Here is a 16,356-nt window from a genome sequence, read left to right on the forward strand (position 1 = left end):
ACAAGGACTAGCACATCCGAAGTCCAAATACATGATTGCTCATTCATTAGTTTTGCTAGCGTGGTGGCCAGCACTCATTATGTGTTTGTTGGTTGTGTTTCAAAAGTATTCTAAGAAAAAACTGAGTAGGTACAGTTCTGTCACAATATGGTTCAAAGAGGTTTGCTGGTTGCCTGAAAACCCTGACATGATTTTAATAATTTAGGTCACAAGTAACCAATTTATTACCATGACCAGTACAAGCCACAGTTACCACTTACTGAACACATACAGGGTGCCAGGAGATATGCTAATGCTCCACATGCATTATCTCATTTAATCTTCACAGTAAATGGAGAACTGAATGCACCAGACCTCAGTAGAGGAAATAGTTTACTCTGGGTGTTTCAGCAGGAAGGGGTTTAATATGGGATACTACATGCTTTCAAACACTGCAAAGCCCAAAGGAGCAGGTTCTCAGCTGGTCCTGCAGGCTTGACACCCAGACACTGCAGACCTGGTTCTCCAGGGGAGCTGCTACCTCAGAGGCTGGCACTGGAAACACTGAGTTTATGAGGACATGCAGCAGCAGCAGCAGCAGCAGCTGAGATCCAGAGATCAGAAAGCCAGAGTCAAGAAGCCACCTGCCCTGAAATTTCTTCTGGACAGTCAGGAGGCTGGAGAACATGTCTTGTGTCTTGGAGCACAGCCCTGAACAAGCACCTTACCTCTGTGACCCTGCTTGCCAGCAGAGAAACGTCCCAAAGGGATGGGAAAACATCTTTACTACACTTCTGCTTTCCAAATCTTGCGTAAAGACATCTACTTTGAATCCAAAACCTAATTGCATTTGTTGTCTAGAATCTAATCTAATTTGTATCCAGAATCCTAACAGCTAAGGAGACTGGGAAATATAGTACTTAAATTTGCAGCCTTTGCTGGAAAAAGAGTGGTATGCATCTTGAGTAAGTCAGTAGTGCCACAGATGCCATTGTTATTCCCATTTTAGAGAGGAGGAAATGGATTCTGAGACTAGGACACAGGTCATCTTTGCCCTGAGTGAATGAGCAAATCCATTCAATGGCTGGCGGAAGTCACTGAACATCGATTTTGGCCTCAAGTTCAAATCACTTCCTCAGATCCAACTTTATCAGCAATAAAGCTGATGTAGGGCCCCTCTCCGACTTGCGTGTCTATTTCCCAATTGGTGTGGAACCTGTAGGAGGGAAGGAATGGGACTCTCCAAACCTCAAAATTCTAGAATAAAAATAGCCACCACCGCAAGAGCAAGAAGGGTGGTACCCTTTGGACTTAGTGCTTTCAAGTTCCTAAGGCATTTTACATGTATTTTATCTTTAAGCTCTCCTCACTCTGTTCTCCTCCAACCAGGATAATTAATAGCAGGCTATAAGAAGTCATTTCTAAAAGGAGATTTTATTAAAGCCCTTGCCAAAGGCTCGGAGGTGTGAGTTTCCATCAGCAAGGGTAGTGATTTCAGCAGCCGTCTTAGGATGTCCTGTTTCCTTTAGCGGGATTATGGTCAGTTGTGCCTTCAAAATCAGTTCTTCCTTCTTCCTGTGCAATGGACACCTGCTAGAGGCTACAGTTGGCAGCTGACTTTGTGGCTGGGTGTGGCTATGACAACTTGGTCATCAACTGGATATAAGCAGAAGCGGTGTTTGCCATTTACATGTCACTGGCCTAAAAGAAAATTGATTGGACTGGACTTCCTCTCTTTCGCTTTTCCTTGAGCTAGAAGAGAGGTGCGCCTGAGATCGCAGTCTTACCCACACAGATGAAGATAATGCCTGAGACTCACCTGGAAGTCTTGGTCAGATAGCTGTGTCCCACTCCTAGTGTTTCCAATTCAGTAGGTTTGGCATGGGGCCTGGGAACTTCCATTTCTGACAAGTTCCAAGATGATGTTCATGCTATTGGTCCAGGGACCACACTTTGAAAACCACTGCCCTGAAACATGAAAGGGAAACAAATGGAAGACCCTGGACTTAATGGCTGAGTGCAGCAGAGCTGCCCCCAAACTGGAACTGCTGCTTTTGGACATCAGTAAGAAACCAATCAACTTCTATTTCTTTTAAGCCACTTGCGATGGTTAATTTTATGTGTCAACTTGACTGAACCATAGGATGTCCAGATAGCTGGCACCGCATTATTTCTGGGAGTGTCTGTGTGTATGTTTCTGGAAGAGATTAGCATTGGAATCAGTAGATTGAGTAAAGAAGGTCTGCTCTCACCAATGCAGGTGGGCATCATCCAATCTATTGAGGACCTGCATAGAATTAAAAAGTGGCAGAAGGGCAAACTCGCTCTCTTTTTGAGCCGGGGCATCCTTCTTCTGCTTCAGAACCCTGGAGCATCGGAACTCTGAGTTCTTGGGTCTAAAGACTGTGGGACTTACACCAGTGGTCCCCGGGTCTCTGAGGCCATCAGCCTCAAACTGAGAGTTACATCACCAGTGGCTCTGGTTTCCAGCCTTTGGACGCAGACTGAATTATACCATTGGCTTTTCTGGGTCTCCAGCTTGCAGACAGCATATTGGGGGACTTCTAGTCCCCATAATCAAGTGAGCTAACCCCCACAATAAATATCCTCTTCTATGGCTTTATATATCCCATTGGTTCTGTTTTTCTGAAGAACGCTGGCTACCCACCATATATATATATGCTGATATATATATGGCTGATATATATATTATATATATATTCCTCTTTGTGAAAGCATATATATATTTTGGTCCTCTTTGTGAAAGAAACTTCCCTTTTGCCCCATCCAGCACCCTGAGTGATTGTCTAGACAAGAAATAGGAGCCAGAGGCTGATTTTCAGCCAGCGGTTGATTTAAAGTCCAATTAATTATTCCTCTATGGTTAGGTCCTGCAAGAATTTTTTTTTTTTTTTTTTTTTTTTTTTTTTTTGAGATGGAGTCTCGCTCTGTCACACAGTCTGGAGTGCAGTGGAATGATCTCGGCTCACCGCAACCTCTGCCTCTTGGGTTCAAGCGATTCTCCTGTCTCAGCCTCCTGAGTAGCTGGGATTACATGTGCCCGCCACCACACCCAGCTAATTTTTGTATTTTTGTTAGAGACGGGGTTTCACCATGTTGGCCGGGATGGTATTGAACTCCTGACCTTAGGGGATCCACCCTCCTCGGCCTCCCAGAGTGCTGGGATTACAGGCGTGAGCCACTGTGCCTGGCCGGCAGTTTCTTACAAAACTACATATACTCTTAACTGTATAATCCAACAGTCATGCTTTTTTTTTTTTTTTTTCCTTTTGTGAGATGGAGTCTCTCTCTGTGGTCCATGCTGTAGCACAGTGGCATGATCTCGACTCACTGCAACCTCCACCTCCTGGGTTCCAGCAATTCTTGTGCCTCAGCCTCCCAAGTAGCTGGGACTGCAGGCATGTGCCACCACACCTGGCTAATTTTTGTATTTTTAATAGAGACGGGGTTTCACCATGTTGTTCAGGCTGATCTCGAACTCTTGACCTGAAGTGATCCACCCGCCTCGGCCTCCCAAAGTGCTGGGATTATAGGCATGAGCCACAGTGCCTGGCATGCTCCTCAGTATTTACTCAAATGAGTTGAAGACATGTCCACACACAAACCTGCACATAGGTATTTGTAGCAACTTTGTGCATCATTGCCTAAACTTGAAAGCAACCAAAGTGTCTCTCAGCAGGTGAATGAATAAATAAGCTGTGGTACATCTAGACAATGGAATATTATTTAGCATTAAAAAGAAATGAGCCATCAAGCCATAAAAAGACATGAAGGAAACATAAATGAATGTTCCTAGTAGCCAATCCAAAAGGCTACTTACTACATGATACCAACTATACGACATTCTAGAAAAGGCAAAACTATGGAGACAGTAAATATATCAGTGATTTCCAGGAGTTAGTGGGGATGGGGGTGGAGATAAATATGCACAGCACAGAGAACTTCTAGGGCAATGAAACTACTCTATATGATATTATCATGGTGGGTACATGTCATTACACATTTATGTACACTCATAGAATCTGCAACACCAAGAGTGAACTTCAATGTAAACTGCAGACATTGAATGATAATGATGTCAATGTAGGTTCATTGATTGAACAAATGTCCCACTCAAGCATGGAATGTCGATAGTGGGGAAGTTTTGCATGCATTGAGGTATGGGTATATGTGAACTCTGTGCTTTCTGCTCAACTTTGCTGGGAACCTAAAACTGCTCTTTAAAAATGAAGTCTCATTTTTAAAAAATAGCTTACTGGATTGGTTTGACTGAAGACTGAACACAACAGAAGGCAAAATTAATGAACTCAAAGACAGTCATTTGGCTCAGCCAAGATGAAGAAACAAAAATCAGATTTATCCTCCCACATGAAAAAAAAAAAGTTATATAAAGCAATGTTTTTTTAAAAAAAAAAGAAAAAAACTGGGCATCAAGTAACAAAGGCCAGTGACCCCTGAGACGAGGGGAAACCCTGAGGTTGTCCAGCTTACTGCCTTCAGTTTCCAGGTATGGCACAGGGATGGGGAACCATGGCAGAGCTGGGTGGGTTCCCTGAGTTGAGAAGAATGAGCTGAGAATCTGAAGAAAGCCAGACATCTAGGATTACCAGGACAGAGAGGACAAGAGAGAAGTAAATGTTTAAAGTGGGTGGGTGCTTGGTGTTTGATAAATGCTAGTTTACCTTCCCTCCTTTCCAAAGTCTTCGCATCCTGAAAGGCATCTTTCAAAGAAGCAGAGCTTTCAGCTTTCAGAATGGTTTTTCTCAGAATGGAACAAATTTCTTTTCTTTCTCTCTCTCTCTCTCTCTCTCTCTCTCTCTCTCTCTCTCTCTCTCTCTCCCTCCCTCCCTCTCCCCCCCTCTCTCCCCCTCTTTCTTTCTTTGGCAGAGACTCCCTCTGTCACCCAGGCTGGAGTGCAATGGCCCCATCTCGGCTCACTGCAACCTCCTCCTCCAGGGTTCAAGCGATTCTCCTGCCTCAGCCTCCCGAGTAGCTGGGATTACAGGCACGTGCCACCACACCCGGCTAATTTTTGTATTTTTTTTTTTTTTTTTTAGTAGAGACAGGGTTTCACCATGTTGACCAGGTTGGTCTCAAACTTCTGACCTCAGTGATCCGCCTGCCTCAGCCTCCCAAAGTGCTGGGATTACAGGTGTGAGCCACTGCACCTGTCAGAGATGTAATGAACTTCTGATGTCTCTGTTCACAAGGAGAAAAGACCTTTCTGAGCAGAGGCCAGGTCCTTTCGCCAGGTCTGAGATCGCATCAGGGAGGCAGCCAGGTGCTCCCGACACTGAGTGAGACTGCACACACACGCTCTCCTTCGATCCTGCAGCAGAGGCCCCATAGACCAGTTAGCTGCGTCTGAAAAGGAAACATGGAGTCTCATTGAAATCTCTGCACAACTTAGATTCATTCTTCTCTGAAATCTGAATTTTTAATAGAAAGTTCCAGCCATTCAGAAAGTGAGCAGAGGCCCTAACACTGCAAAGAACGCATCTCCTGCTGGCGATTTCTCCAGTCTGCTGTCCATTTCTGAGAATGTTCCATAAGGTGAATAATTTATGCTACTTATTGATTCATGGTCCTTAAAAGGCTGAGGTTAAAGGAGACTGAAGGTTTCCACTGAGTGGGAGCCCAGCTTCCCTGAAGGCATTTCTTGCAGATGCTTGGCTGCTCCACACTTGGGTGTGGGGGATCGCTATCTAAAAATATCCCACAGTGCAAAATCTTTTGTATGAACATCATGAATGTCTTTGACAAAATGTAAATATGTCAGAGAAAAGGTAAATTAAGCATTTAAATTACAGCTAAGAAACCTCGTTAGGAGTGGTAGGGGGAGATCACTGTCCCCAATCCTTTAATCCTTGCCTGTAAGAGGATGATACGGCCACACCCTCTGCCATGTGACTGCAGCACTGCCTGATGGAGCTGGTATTATAAACCCAGAAAATCTGAGACTGGTCTCAGTTAATTTGGAAAGTTTATTTTGCCAAGGTTGAGGGTGTGCCCGTGACAGTCTCAGGAAGTCCTGATGACGTGCGCGCAAGGTGGTCGGGGCACAACTTGGTGTTATACATTTTGGGGACATATGAGACATCAATCAATATACGTAAGAAGCACATTGGTTCAGTTTGGAAAGGTGGGACAATTGGAAACAAAGGCAGGAAGACTTGAAGCAGGAAGGAGGCTTACAGGTCATAGGTAGACGAGAGCAAATGGTGGCATTCTTCTGAGTCTCCCATGAGCCTTTCCAAAGGAGGCAATCAGATATGCATCTATCTCAGTGAGCAGAGGGATAACTTTGAATAGAATGGGAGGCAGGTGTGCCCTAAGCAGTTTCCAGCTTGAGTTTTTCTTTTAGCTTAGTGACTTTGGGGGCCCAAGATACTTTTCTTTCACAGTATAAACAACGCCTCTCCGTTAAAATTTGGTTTGGTCATGTATCTTGTTTTAGCCAGTGAAATAGTAGCAGCTGTGATGCCAGCTGAGGTTTTGAATGTGTTCGCATGGATTGATTTAGCCTCTCGAGTTTCTGTTATGCACCATAAGAAGAGCATTTTCTGGGAACTGTTGGCCCTAGACACTTGGTGCCCAGAGGCCCCAGGAACCCCATCTGAAGCAAAGCCAAACCAGCCGGCCCACAAACCTGTGGCAGATATGGGAGAACCAACAAGGAGGTGTGATGTGGTTTGGATGTTTGTCCCTCTCAAATCTCATGTTGGTGTGATTCTCAATCCCTCCTGAATGGTTTAGCACCATCTCCTTGATGATGAGGGAGTTCTTGCTGTTACTCCCCATGAGATCTGGTTGTTGAAAACTGCGTGGGGCCTCCTCCCTCGTTCTCTTGCTTCCACTTTTGCCATGTGATACACATAACCCTCCTTTGCCTTCCGCCATACTTGGAGGCTTCCCAGGGCCCTCTCCAGAAGCAGATGCCAGTACCATGTCTCCCGTACATTCTGCAGATCCAAGAGTCAATTAAACCTCTTTTCTTTCTAAGTTACCCAGTCTCGGGTATTCTTAATAATAGCAATACAAGAATGGCCTAACACAGGGTGTTAGGAATTGGCAGATCCTGGAGGACATTGTCATCCATCCCCTCTTAATGACCCTTCACTCTAAAGAGCACTGTCAGCCAGGCAAGGTGTCTCATGCCTCTAACCCCAGCACTTTGGGAGGCTGATCACTTGAGCTCAGGAGTTCAAGACCAGCCTGGTCAACGTAGCGAGACCCCATCTTAACTAAAAATACAAAAAAAAAAAAAAAAAAAAAAACCTGGACATGGTGGTGGCATGTGCCTCTGTAGTCCCAGCTACTCAGGAGGCTGAGGAGGGGAGGATCACTTGGGCCTGGGGGCAGAGGCTGCAGTGAGCCAAGATGGCGCCACTGAACTCCAGCCTGGAGAGAACTCCAATATGACCCAGAAATTCCACTCCTAGATACATACCCACAAGAATTGAGAACAGGAACTCAAATATTTGTATATGAATGTTCGTAGCAGTATTGTTCACAATTGCCAAAAGGTAGAAACAACCCAAATGTCCATCAATGGACGAATGGAAAAACAAAATGTGGACATAACAGATTATTCAACCATAAAAAGGAATGAAGTTACATGTCACGATGTGTATGAACCTCAAAAGCCTTATATTAAGCGACAGAAAACAAACACAAATGGACAGAAAGTATATGTATTCCTATTACATACCCAAAATAGGTAAACCCATACAGACAGAAAGGAAATTGGTGTCTGCCAGGTGCATGAAGAATTGGGAATGGGGTCTACCTGCATCCTGGGTACAGGGTTTTATTCTGGAATGATAAAAAATATTGGCCGGGCGCGGTGGCTCAAGCCTGTAATCCCAGCACTTTGGGAGGCCGAGACGGGCGGATCACGAGGTCAGGAGATCGAGACCATCCTGGCTAACACGGTGAAACCCCGTCTCTACTAAAAAATACAAAAACTAGCCGGGCGCGGTGGCGGGCGCCTGTAGTCCCGGCTACTCGGGAGGCTGAGGCAGGAGAATGGCGTGAACCTGGGAGGCGGAGCTTGCAGTGAGCTGGGATCCGGCCACTGCACTCCAGCCTGGGCGGCAGAGAGAGAGACTCCGTCTCAAAAAAAAGAAAAAAAAAATATTTGGCCAGGCGTGGTGGCTCACGTCTGTAATCCCAGCACTTTGGGAGACCAAGACAAATGGATCACCTGAGGTTGACAGCTCGAGACCAGCCTGACCAACATGGAGAAACCCCATCTCTACTAAAAATACAAAAAAAATTAGCCGGGCATGGTGGCGTGTGCCTATAATCCCAGCTACTCGGGAGGCTGAGGCAGGAAAATCGCTTGAACCCGGGAGGCGGAGGTTGTGGTGAGCTGAGATCACGCCACTGCACTCCAGCCTGGGCAACAAGAGCGAAACTCTTTCTCAAAAGATATATATATCTCTCTATATATTTTGAATCTAGATAGAGGTGATGGTTTACATAACATAGTCAATGTACTATATGCCACTGAATTATTCACCTAAAATGGTTAATTTTGTGTTATGTAAACTTTACCTCAATAAAAACAAGAAAAGATTATGTCCATACAATGGGGTGTTTAATAACCAGAAATACCACATGGGCTTAGTGTCATCTCCTCTATCAATGAATCCGCTCTGGAGTAGGAGCATACCAGGTCTCAGAAGCTTGCAAATTTTATTCTTTTTTTTCTTAACCGCCTCACTCCGCTCCCAAGAAGCTTGCAAATTTTAATCTGAGTTAATTTGCAAGTGGATTTGGGTAATCTGGCTCTAGATCCACTGAGAGGTTGCCTATAAATAGCTGTCTTGAGGGTAGGGGAAAGGCATTATGGCATTAAGCAGATAAAGCCTCTGATCTAGTTACAGTTCCTTTCAGGGATGAATAAAGCTTTGGGGATATTATCCAACCCCTTTATAAACCCAGGTTTATAAGGCCTGAACCCTCAGGCCCTTGAATTCCTTGTCACCACTTGCAAATTTAGATGAGCTGCCGCAAGGGGGCAGTGGTGTCCAGGCGATGACCTCCTATGTTGCGCAAATTCGTAGAAATACTGAGTTTCAGATTCTCGAGTTTCTCTCGTTGAAAGTGGTAGCAATTATCCCCAGGCCACTTAACAAGCCAACAGCCATTTAGAAAATATGTACGTATATTAAAGAAAATGCTGGATCTGGAAAAAGATCTTTCGAAAACAGCATGTCCAACCAGGGTTATTATACAGAAACTGGGTTGAGAGAGGGCAGTGACTGGCCCAGAGCCGCGGAGCCAGGTCTGGGACCCAGGTCTCGTATATTCACGTCCCATGCTCTGGGTGCTGCAGCGTCCTGCTCTCCTGAGCCTTTCTCCAGCGTTCAGCACAAGCCATACCTGCATGTTGACATGAGCACGTGTCATTGTTGTTCCTACAGCACAGTAGGAACTTGACCCCTGCCTCCAAATTCCCACCCCAGCTGCGCCCTTTCTCCCAAGCAGAGCTGGCGGTCCGAGAGCAGTGACTGGGGACAAGCGTCCACGCGGGGCTGACGAACTGTAAAGTCGCCACCATCTGTCAAGACCTATGAGGACGCACACAGTACGGGCAGGCGGGCAGGAGAAGTGGCGGACGCAGTCGGTCACCCAGCATCAGCTTCCGAGGCGCACTGCTTCACCTGGTGACCTGTCCCCGGCCTACGGGTCTCCAGGAAGCGCTCCAGTCCCTGCCAGATGCTAGCGGGAAGGCGGGAGGGGGCGCCCTGCAAAGCTGGCTGAGACGCCGTCCCAGCGCCCGAGAAGCTGCGAATCTGCCTGCGGGGCTGAGACTCAATCTAGGAAAGGGTAAGCAAAGATGCACGCGCCTGGGAGGCACGCAGCGGATTTCCAAGTCGTCTGCACAAATCATTCACCCCCAGGACACGTGCGCATGTTGACAGGGCCGACTCCGGAGGAATTCCAACTCTCCTGTATCTGCCATCTGGCAGAGGGGACAGCTGACCCTTCGCCCCATCTCTGAAAGGGCGGAGGATCTTTCCTCCCATTGCTTCCTACCGAATGCTCAGGATGCCTCGGTGTTGCCTACCTTCCGCAAAATCCTCAGGGCTGGATCGTTTTCCGAAACTGCCACCAGAGGGAGCGCCAACGATAGAGCTGGATTTTGCTTCCTCCCAGCTCATAAAGGAAGTCGGGGGCGGGGGAAATGCTGTTCTCTGCTACCAGCAGGTGCAAAGATGAGCTTAAAACGCCCAAGATTGTAACTTCACTACTAATTCATGAAAAGCATATGGTGGAATAATGCTGGATCTGCAGAATGACAGAATAGCTGTCCTCCACCGTGAGTTTGCCTCATTTCAGACTCAAATACTCCAGACCCAAATGATCTCCAAAGTAGAACTCCTGCCTCTGCATTCAGTCTGTACTGTTCTCTCCAGAGGACTGAATCCCAGCATCCTCCCTTCCCTCCCCTCCCCTGCCAGGCTTTACAGCCTCAGGAACTGCCCTTCCAACCAGAACAGAGCCCAGACTGTCACCTCGAACATCAGAGGAGTCCCAGCCCCATTCCTGAGTGCCCCCTCTTCCCCAAACTGCCCTGTGAACGGTGATAAGAGCCGTGACTGTGTTCTCCAGGCACTGAAATAAAGTCAGAACCACTCCAGCTATAGATTCCACGTGCCACTTCTTACTGCAGACGCTCATCTCGGTTTGGGATGGGGATGTGGGCAGTGTGTTTTGCTGCCAGGATGAAGTGGCTCAATTCTCCTAGAAGGAGATGCAGCAGTCAAGTCCAAAAGCATGACAAAGCCCACTGAGATGACCGGTAGCTTAGAATAGTCTGAATTCATGAGTTTTCCATCATGTGAAGATGTCACTAGCACTTGTTCCTTCTTCTGGGGGTTATTTTACTCATCCAGCAATTTCCTTCTTTATGTTTGGAGGCAGTTGTAAAGAGGGGAGAACCCATGGGCTCGTGGGCCTTTCTGAGCAAAACCTGAGACCCCACCTAGTGGGGGAGGCAGAGGGAATTGGCCCTTTCAGGTTTTGGGGTTCAGCACAGATCACTGTTGTGGGCTCCAGACATTCCTGCACCCAGGAGATGTGCAAGGACAAGCATGAGAAAAACTATGCATCTGGCTGGGCACAGTGGCTCACGCCTGTAATCCCAGCACTGTGAGAGGCCAAGGCAGGTGGATAACCTGATGTCAGGAGTTCGAGACCAGCCTGGCCAACATGATGAAACCCCGTCTCCACTAAAAATACAAAAATTAGCTGGGCATAGTGGCACATGTTTGTAATCCCAGCTACTCAGAGGTTCAGGCAGGAGAATTGCTTGAACCTGGAGGAGGTTGCAGTGAGCCGAGATTGCACCACTGCATTCCAGCCTGGGCTAACAGAGCCTCAGAAGAGAAGAAAAGAAAGGAGAGGAGGGGAGGGGAGGGAGAGGAGAGGGAGAAGAGAGGGAGAGGAGAGGATAAAAGAAAGCAAAACAATGTATCTGAGGCGTGGGTGACTACTGCATAACAGCAGCCGTTCTTTCCTGGTGATGTCTGGAAAGGCTTCAGAGGGCAGGCCAACCTGAGCTCCTCCTGCCCTCTACCGAGAGATGGCTGCAGCCTCCGCCCTGGCCTGCACTAGCAGGCACCTTCGAGAGGGATGACAGAGGCCAGACGCGGTGGCTCACGCCTGTAATCCCAGCACTTTGAGAGGCCGAGGCGGGAGGATCACGAAGTCAGGGGATCCAGACCATCCTGGCCAACAAGGAGAAACAGCATCTCTACTAAAAATACACAAATTAGCTGGACGTGGTGGCGGGCGCCTGTAGTCCCAGCTACTCGGGAGGCTGAGGCAGGAGAATGGCGTGAACCCGGAAGGCAGAGCTTGCAGTGAGCCGAGATTGCGCCACTGCACTCCAGCCTCGGCAACAGAGCGAGACTCCGTCTCAAAAAAAAAAAAAAAGACAGAGGGACGACAGGACCAACAGGGAGCTGCTGCTGTCCCCCAGGCCTCCCCTGCTCAGATCTCATTTGCCATTCATGACTCGTAGCTGAGATGGGTGGAAGGCGCCCTCTGAGGCATCTGGATTCAAAACTCCATGAATGAAGACAGCGCTTGCGTTCTCTTTCTTCTCATGCATGGTCAAAAACGCAGACTGTCCAAGATGGCGCACACTCAGGGTTTTGGTCAGGGATGATCAGCCCCTTCATCGGTGATTTTCATCCTTATGTCAGCTAGTGCCTCCTCTGAAATAGCCTAGAGACTTCATGCTATTGCCTCTGCCTTCCCCAGCATCCCTATTTCACAGGGCAGCTTGGGGAAGAGGGGCACTGAGGAACAGGGCTGAGACTCCTCTGATGTTTGTGGTCACAGTCTGGCTCGGTTCTGGTTGGAAGGGCAGTTCCAGACCAGCCTGGCCAACATGGTGAAACCCTGTCTCTACTAAAAATATAAAAATTAGCTGGGCGTGGTGGTGCACACCTGTAATCCCAGCTACTTGGGAGGCTGAGGCAGGAGAATTACTTGAACCCAGGAGACGGAGATTGCAGTGAGCGGAGATCCCACCACTGCACTCCAGCCTGCAGACAGAGTGAGACTCTGTTTAAAAAAAAAAAAAAAAAAAAAATCCACCACAGTGCTCACATTCTGTTATTCTTGTGTGCGTTTTTAAAAAAAGAAAAAAGAAAAATGGCCTTATCAAGGACAAGGGTTTTGGCATTTGTGCAAAGCCTGAGGTTTTAGGAAAAAGTCATTGATGAAGAGATGCTGGCAAGACTCTCCATTTACAGTAACCTGTGACTAGAAATGTCTCATGATGGGAGAAAAATGTGGAATCCAGGAGAATAAGTGTGAAGGTGGGTTTATGTGGGGCATTTTCTTTTTTGTCCAACACCTCAGATCTGTAACCAAACCAGCAAAAGCAAGTATGTCTCAGGAAAAATTTCTGCTTGTTACCGAGCTTCCTGGAAAATTGCATTTGGAGAGCTATGACGGCATGGCTGTGAGTAATTTGCTTTTTAAATAGTTCTGTTAGTTGGTCTACATTGTGTTTTTCGTTCCACCAGAGCCGAAGGTGGTGTTTCTTTTGTTTATGGTATTAGTGTTATATTATTGGTGATCTCATTGTTCTTGTTTGTGACATATTTACCTCAGTAGGACAGTTATTGTAGAAGGGAAGTCGGGAGCCAGTCTGCCCACCAAACCTGCAGAACTAAAGAAAAAGACTCCAATCTGTCCCGCAGGGTGCATATTACTCCTCTCTTGGATTGTTAAATTCTAATTATAGGCTGTTGATCCCCATTAGAACCATTTGTAAGCCTAAACACTGTTCTGCAGCATCTTTTGCCAATAGGTGTGTTTCATTTTGATCGTTGTATAAAACATAACATTTGTGCTTTTGGGGGACTAGAACACGTTAGTGTTCTCTGGCAAAGTTGGACAAGAAATAGGCAAAATATGACTCAAAACTAAGATAGGGCAAACAAAAGTGCACTTTGCCTTGATGTTTATTTATTAGGGATTTCTGAAACCCTAGGACTCTAGAGCTCACCTTTCAGATCTCAGACCTCAGATGCCACATCCTCAAGGAAGCTCTCCTAGACTGCCCACCTCCACATTCTTGGGACAGCAGGGACCTCCCCCAGCCCTTCCTAGCACTTGACACAGTGGATCATTTCACAGGACTGGGGGGATTATTTAACTGTCTTTCCACTAGATGGAAAGTTTCAGAGGAATCCTGTCAGGATTACAGACACCTAGTATAATGCTTAGCACACGGTAGGCATTTAATAAATTTGTTGTGTAATGCCTGTGTACTGTTTTATTTGGGAATCTTCAGAAGGTAAGAAAAACAAATGGATACATTCATAATAAGTATGAGATGTGGAGAGCAAGCAAGTCAGTAGATTACAAGATAGAAACAAAATTCATAGGATGTGTTAAGTAGAAGAGGGGATGAATAAGATGGAGCTGTGAGACTCAGGATGAATTCACAGAATTCACATGGATAATGAGTAAATCAATAACCTGTGAGAGATGTTGAAGACAGATACAGTAAGTGGAACATATGATAGAACCAACCAGAGTGCTATGGACCAATGGAGAGACATTAAGAGACCAAGTTGTAAGATACATTCATGCTACTTCAGGGCTGGCAGCTATCTGATTGCCAAAATCAGCCACTCATCCATCAGTGACACCCATTATGGTCCCAGTTGTGTTCTGCCCAAGAAGCACAGATAAACAGAGAGAGCTGTTCAGGAGGCTAATGGATGCTCCTGCTGTGGCCAGGAGAACTTGCCCCTGGCTCTCCAATAGCAAAAGGGTGTATCGTTGCCTTGGGCACCTTCTTTCTGTTGGTTCATTCACTCACCCTCAATTATGGTCCTTGTAACCACATCATTAAGAGAGAAACATGTGAACATTGCTTATTAAATGCCCCAGGATTCAGGAAGGGGACTTACCACCTGCTTCTGTGGTATATGTGTTAACCTACCCCATCTTTTTCTTCTTGCTTCTCCCTGTGTGTTTAAAAGGTATTCGACAATCTGTGTGATTCAAGTATCTTAACTTGATCTTTCTATTCTATCACCTCCAGAATAATTTGTCTGGTAGCACATTTGGAGGTTAATTTCCTATACAGCATATTGAAATAGTGCGTTGTGAATTAGCTACTATGACTGCTGATTAGGGTGAGGGTTAGGGTTAAACTAGTTTCTGAATCTAGCTACTCCCGCCTACCATAAAAACCACCTGCATTCAACAATTAGCCATTGCGTTAAGTGCTAAAGATACAATGATGAGAAAACAGCCATGATTCCTGCCCTCATGAAGTTTAGAACAGAAGAAAGACCATCTGGTAATCACACAAATAAGTGACAAATAAATCTAACGTTTTAACCAGTGATAAACCCTCTGAAGAGATAGTACACCGAGGTCCTCTGAGAGCATATGCCAGGGGAATTTGACCCATTCAGAGAGAGTTAATTAAGCTAAGGGAAAAGGCATAAATGTCTCAGGCAGAAGGAACTGGCTGTGCAAAGGCCACGTGATGGGATGATGTCATCAACCATTCATTCAGCAGTCAGCACTGACCCCGTGTGCCCGGCCTCATGCTACAGGCAGGAATACGGGGGAGAAAGACCAGCGCTGCCCCAAGAAAAGCCCAAGACGACTGTCGGACCTAGGAGGATCCTTGGAGAACTTCAAAAGGTTTCACATTGCATGGAGGAAAAGACTAGAGCCTTATAAGATAAGACATCACTGAGAGTTCAGTTGTTAATCCTGGGAGGGGTGCATCCCTGGCTCTAGTCTTACCCTCCATGCAACTTGAAAACTTTTGATGCCCCAACTCAAACCTAATTTTCAAGCCTTCATTAGCTAAAATCTTACCGAATTCCAGCTTTAGAAGAAATAAATAAGATACTATTCCCGGGCTTATGCCAAACTCTTTACATGCATTGTTTTGTTTTTTGATCTTTGTAACAACCATGTGAGATTGCACTAAACTGACACTCAGAGAGAAGGTAAGTCATGCCCCCGAATCATTCAGCTAATAAGTGAAGAAAAAAAAAAAAAATCAAGATCCAAACCCAGGTCATTCTGGCCCTAGAGCTGAATGAAATTCAGTGAACACCAAGCTCTAGCCAGGAAATGTGGTTACAATAAAGCTGCTGCCGACTGGATACTCCAGGGTGTTTAGGAATGTGCAGTTTGTGGGTATTTCTTGGTATTCTGGTTGTGTTGGTGCTATTGTAGTTTTGGTAATGTGGTCATCTCTTGACAATACATGCTGAAAATGCTTGCAGATTAAATGTGGCAATGTCTAGGTTTTACTTGCAATTAATCTGTGTGAATGGGGGAAGCAGTGTGTGTGTGTGTGTGTGTGTGTGTGTGTGTGTGTGTGTGTGTGTGTGTGTTTTGAGAGTTGGGAAGGCAGAGCCCGTGGGGAGGAGGGGAGGAAATAGATTGGCCTTGGTTATTGGAGGTTGAGACGGGCGTATGAGAGTTGATTATAATACTCTCTTTTCTTTCGTATATGTTGGAAATTTTCCGTAAAATGTTTTTTTCAAAAACAAGTAAGTTCTGGGTTATGTTTTGAGGGCCTACTCCTTCATTTCCAAATCCCATAGAATTTCACAATTGTATTTTCCCCCATAATTGGAAGTTCTATGGGGCTGTTTCAAAAATCTGAGTCATCAAAGATGTAATCGACTTCCTACCGCTGGATTAGCAAACAAAAAGGTACCTGATACTTTGTCTTCCGGCGCTGTGTTGGGCTCTGGGCTGAAACCCAGTCTCTCACAGGCCCTGGGAACAGTCCCACCAATTAAGATCCATCCCTGATTTCCGACTCTGTAACTGGGGACA

The 16,356-nt window shown here is 46.1% G+C and overlaps 1 long non-coding RNA gene across 1 annotated transcript; it reads right to left on the bottom strand.

The window, feature by feature from the left end:
• Nucleotides 1-1,394: 1,394 nt before the first annotated feature.
• Nucleotides 1,395-16,352, bottom strand: LOC105467447 (uncharacterized). The gene is made up of 3 exons (XR_978894.3): nucleotides 16,235-16,352; nucleotides 1,799-1,947; nucleotides 1,395-1,680 (listed from the first exon to the last, which is right to left on the bottom strand). It is a non-coding gene; the product is annotated as an uncharacterized lncRNA (long non-coding RNA).
• Nucleotides 16,353-16,356: the final 4 nt, after the last annotated feature.

This window comes from Macaca nemestrina, chromosome 9 (assembly GCF_043159975.1).
Source record: "Macaca nemestrina isolate mMacNem1 chromosome 9, mMacNem.hap1, whole genome shotgun sequence".
Classification (NCBI taxonomy): Eukaryota; Metazoa; Chordata; class Mammalia; order Primates; family Cercopithecidae; genus Macaca; species Macaca nemestrina.